The following is a 5,996-nucleotide window of genomic DNA, read 5'->3' on the forward strand; positions in this document are numbered from 1 at the left end:
GACTGAATCTTGCATTGAGTGATACATTTTCAAACTCTTCTGTCAGAAATTGTCTTGGAACAATAAAAGAAATAACAAATTTCTTCAGAAACAGTTCAAGTGCTAACAACATTTTGCAGATTAATATTAGCGTTCATGTGCCAGAAACAAAGAAAAAAAGACTGACACATTTATGCGAGACTCGTTTCATTAAGAGGCATGACAATGTATTGACATTTGCTGAACTATTTAAGCCTATTGAAGTTGCCTTAGAAGAAATCTCAGAGAAACCATGGAAAAAATCTTCTTCAGCTTCAAACTTTTTGACTGCAATTGAAAAAGTGATTTCATTGTTAGCCTGTTTGTTTGTGAACAACTCTTCATCCTTACTTTGCCCCTATCAATTTTTCTTCAGGAAAAAAAATCTTGATATGGCATCTGCCATAAACCACGCTAAGTCACTGTTAAAGTCTTTAGAAATTTTGAGAGCAGATGCAAAAGATCATTTTGTAAAACTCACTTAGCAAGAACAACATCTGAAAAAATATTTCAAAGCAACTTGACTATTCCAAGGCAAAGTTCAAGATAGGTGCATTGGGCAAATCCAGGGACTAGTTCTGTAGAAGATTATTTCAGAGTTGTGTTCATACCATGTGCCGATTCACTCATACAGAACATTATTGAAAGGTTCATGTCAAATGAAGACATTTTAACAAGTTTCCAGGTTCTCCTCCCTGGGTTTTCAGGTCTTGACAACGTTCACCATACGGAACAACTGTCAGAATACTTTGAAAATGACGCAGCACTTGCTTCCGTCAAGGCTGAGTAGAGTACATCATGTGGTGTAATATTACACCATCAATTAAGAAAGATACTGGGGTACTTAAAGTGTTGGAACTGAGTGACAAAATCTACTATCGGTCAATAAATTTCCTTTTGACTGTTAGCTACTCTACCAGTAACGACATGCAGTGTGGAAAGATCATTTTCAACCATGAAGAGAGTGAAAAGTGTATCTAGAAGTTTAATGACAGACCAGAGACTTAGTGGACTAGCAATGATTTCCATCCATCGGGACATCACTATCAAACCAGAAAAAGTAATTGACAAAATGGCCAGAGAGAAGAAAAGAATACTGTTGCTGTAAAGTAAAAAAAAAAAAAGTCAAAATGTATTCTAAACATTTTGTTAATGAAAGTAAATAAATAAATAACATTTATTATTTAAAATGTTATGTTTATTCATATCATGATCTGATCACCATGCTCAATATATTCCATATGCATGGGGGTATTGGGATAACGATAGAAAAGGTTTCCTAGGGTAGATCCCCTCTCACTCAGACTCAGCCCCCCCTCCCCCCCCCCCCAAATCAAAATCCTGGCTATGGGCCTGGGTGTTAGGTAATCAATTACTTAAATGAGTATCCTGTTTTTGAAATTACACAGGAGACATTGGACATTATTTCAAAGTAATTGCACAACTGATTCAGCTTAGACAAATATTGAGATTATCTCTATACACTGCTACCGCTGAGTGGATAGAGTCCCCCTCTGTGATTCCTTCTCAGCCGCAGAGAGCACCCTGAATTGATCTGTCATTAGCAATAAAAACCGGTGTTCTATTAATAAAAAGAACTGTATGTCCTTCCAGGTCAATATTCCACTTTTTGTTCATCATTTAATTTTCTTCCCTCACATCTGAATACACATGAAGGAGCACCCACGAATGGCTTTACCATGAGGATAAAGGAAGTAGTTGGATTATTGTTTGTTATTGTTATTTTTAGATTATCTTATTGTCAGTTCTTTAATTTCATGTCATTTTACTGTCTGAAATACTTTTTGGATATTTTGATCCATGTGACAAAATAATTTGACTGACAAAATACCTTGGGCAAGTCATCTGTACTAACCAATACAGATGATCTAATTGTGATGAAACATAGCCCTGTATCCTGGAAATTAATACAGCAGTTGATATAATTTTCCATCTTTCACCACAGTGTTAATCTCTTCTGAATTTATACAGGTATATCTAACGGGTCATGATATGTGTAAGTGGAAACTATAACTTACTGCAGTTTTGTTTTGCTTTGTAAATTGAATGACAATGTTAATATGAAAAATGTCTATTAATCCAAATACTAACATTTTTCTGTTAATCATGGGGTTTTTTCATTCAATAAAGTTTGAAAAAAGTTTAAGAAGCTTTGCTGTAGGCTATATTTTGGAGGAAGAAACTGGCAAACCCATTTCGAGTATTCCTTCCCTGAGAAAACTATGAAATTAATGGGGTCACCCTAAATGGACAGCCAACTTGAAGACAAATATAGATAGATACAATCTTCATTCAGCATTTAGTCTCTTTTAACTGAAGATAAGGATTCATATGGTTGAATGCACATTTTGAAAATAGTGGCTATAAAAGTCTAAGACTGGCTTACAACCTTCCTGATGATATCCAGCTTTCTGTGTGTGAAGGTATAATTGGTGTTTATGTGAAAGAAAGAGGGAGTGGAATGGAAGAAAGGAAATGGGACACATACACAAAGATATTTTAACAATTTATCTGTATGGTCACTTAAAAACATTTTACAAAGCTCATTTTACCAAGTTTATTAGTATCTACCTCCATTGTTTCCCATACGCCATGTCTGATTCATCTTGATAAATCATAAGCAATGGTCCTGTAAGTATTTTGTATTGTACATCTCTTGTGCCCATATTCAGCACACAGTGTTCATCTACAGCAGTGGTTCTCAACCTGTAGGTCCCCAGGTGTTTTGGCCTACAACTCCCAGAAATCCCAGCCAGTTTACCAGCTGTTAGGATTTCTGGGAGTTGAAGGCCAAAACATCTGGGGACCCACAGGTTGAGAACCACTGATATATGCCACAGAAGTAATGCAGTTTGACACTACTTTAACTTCTATGTCCCAGTTTGGTGAGACACCAGCACTCTTTGGCAGAAAAGGTTAAGGACCTAGTAAAACTATAGCTCCCAAGATTCCATAGCACTGATTCCATGGCAGTTAAAGTGATGTCAAACTACAGTAGAGTCTCACTTATCCAACATAAACGGGCTGGCAGAACATTGGAGAAGTGAATATGTTGGATAATAAGGAGAGATGAAGGAGAAGCCTACTAAACATCAAATTAGGTTATGATTTTACAAATTAAGCACCAAAACATCATGTTATACAACAAATTTGACAGAAAAAGTAGTTCACTATGCAGTAATGCTACATAGTAATTACTGTATTTATGAATTTAGCACCCAAAAATCACGATATATTGAAAACATTGACTACAAAAATGTGTTGGATAATCCAGAATGTTGGATAAGCAAGTGTTGGATAAATGAGACTCTACTGTACATTATTTCTATGTTACTGGAGTGACAGCATCCTCCGTTGCCAAAACTGAGCACATGCCTCCAAGATGCTGAATATGAGAAAAGCCTATACCTCTATCTATGTAGAATTGTCTGTCTTGTTAGTGTATAAATGACATTGAATGTTTGCCACATAAGTATGTTCTGTGATCTGCCCTGAGTACCCTTCGGGAGGGGGGGAGAGAAAAGGGTGGAATATAAATACTGTAAATAAATAAATAAATAAAAATAATGTGCTATCATTTGTCTGAATTTCATTTGTATATCTTCATGTGTTTTATCCTGTGTGTGTGTGTGTGTGTGTGTGTGTGTGTGTGCATACACACACACACACATGCTCTCAAACAAAGAAAGCACATAAAGAAACAGAAATTTCTGATGCAAAGAAAGACAATTGTTTTACTTGTAGCTATTCATCTTTTTTTAACTGATGGGGAAGAAATAATTGGACTGTTCTTAATCTAACCTGCATTCTTAAGAAAGATATTTTTAGACCTATGTGACAGACATAATACTGATTTAACTGTTGTTTATAGCAGGTCATTATAAAAAAGGAGGCATGACTTCAATTTGCCCTCATCAAAGCAATACCAATTAGTGTAAAATGGTTTAAATCTGGGTTTTTTGGCAAGTAAAAAAGATGGAAAGAATTCTGCTTCTAATGAAAATGACAGGCACATTGTCAAAATGAAGGCCAAGTTAATAACTCAATATTACAATTTCCCCCAAAATTTGTGTCCCTTTTAAAATTGACAATAAATATTCTGGCCCTACTTTACCCTGTTTCCCCGAAAATAAGACAGGGTCTTATATTAATTTTTGCTCCCAAAGATGCACTAGGTCTTATTTTCAGGGGATGTCTTATTTTTCCATGAAGAAGAGCTCACATTTATTGTTGAACAACAAAATGAACATTTATTATATACTGTAAAGTAGTTGTCATCACAAACCAGCATAACCAGACAAACTATGAATCCTATCAAGAATTTCTTGTTACTACCATTATTTACATGTACAACAATCTATGGTACCTCTTGCAATTTAGGTTTCACAAGGTTTCCACGCTGATTTCTCTCTATTCTAGTTTCAATGTAGTCATGAATGATGAATAATATAATATACTATAATAATAATATGATGATAATATAATAATAATAATAATAATAATAATAATAATAATATGATATAATATAGGATATAATAATAACAGAATATGATAATAATATGGTATTAATAGGATAATATAATAATGGGATATAATAACAGAATAGCATAATAATATAATAATAATAGGATAATATAATAAAATAATAGAATGGAATAGAATGATATAAAATATATTAATAGGATAATATAAAATGGAATATAATAATAATAACAGAATATGCTAATAATAATAAAATAATAATATGATAATATAATAGAATAATAGTATAGAATATAATGATATAAAATATATTAATAGGGTAATATAAAATGGAATTTAATAATAACAGAATAATAATATAATAATATGAAAATATAATAGAATAATAATAGAATAATAATATAATGCGTCCTGTACCTTTAAGGAGCAAAAGCAGCAGCACGAAAGCCCTCTTCCCTTCCCTCCCACCCTCCCTTGCCCTGGCTCCAGGAGCCAATCAGAAGCCTCTGGGAAGCAAGGCAGCATGGCCAGGAGGGAGACGGAAGGAAGGAAGAAACGGCAGCGCAGCAGCAGCCAGGGAAGGTTTTTCAAGCCGCGGCTGGGAGACAGGCAAGGAAAGGCAACGCAGGGAGGGAGGGAGGCACAGAAAGCAAGCACTTTCCCTCCCTCCCTCCCTCCGGTGTGTGTATGAGTGCTGGTTCTGCCCTGCAGCCATGCTTCCCAATGGAACTCTGCTGCAGCCTTAATTGCTAGGTCTTACTTTCAGGGGAGGCCTTATATTTGGCAATTCCCCCAAACCCCTGCTAGGTCTTATTCTTTGGGGAGGTCTTATTTTCGGGAAAACACAGTAGTTAGTTTTCTGATTCCTTCTCATCTTTACCAGTCATTCACTATCGGAATTTGGTTTATAAAGTCCTCAAGGCAGGGATTTGTTTTATTGGTCTTACTCTAGTATTGTGTTGCCCCTCTGAATGTTATTGCACTGCAATAATCCCTACAATTGCCAACAGTGAGGAGTGCTGGGAGCTGCAGTTGAAAATATCTGGAGGAACACACACTTACAAACTCTTAGGTCATAACATCATCACGGGAATTCTGTCCTCCTTTGAAATTTTCCTTTCATGCCAAAATTTTGAGCATTGCAGAGTGAGACACTGAAATTTAAGCCTCTTCTACACTATCATATAATCCAGTTCAAAGCAGATAATCTGTATTTTATATGGCAGTGTAGAAGGAGCCTCATTAAAACTCTAGAACTCCAGTATTTGAGGTATTTGCATCCACATTGGGAAGTTTGCCTACCCCTTTTATTTGAAGGCCTATAGTTCCACATTCACTGGGTTTAGAGATGCAGTGCCCTGCAAAAGTAGGAAAAACTGTGAATAAAAAAACACTGGGTTTTTTTTTGATAAAACACCTCTCTAGGAATCCCCAGGTACTCCAGCACAATGCTATGAATGATGCTGGAGGACTTA

The sequence above is a fragment of the Anolis carolinensis genome, chromosome 1, assembly GCF_035594765.1.
Source record: "Anolis carolinensis isolate JA03-04 chromosome 1, rAnoCar3.1.pri, whole genome shotgun sequence".
NCBI classification, from domain to species: Eukaryota; Metazoa; Chordata; class Lepidosauria; order Squamata; family Dactyloidae; genus Anolis; species Anolis carolinensis.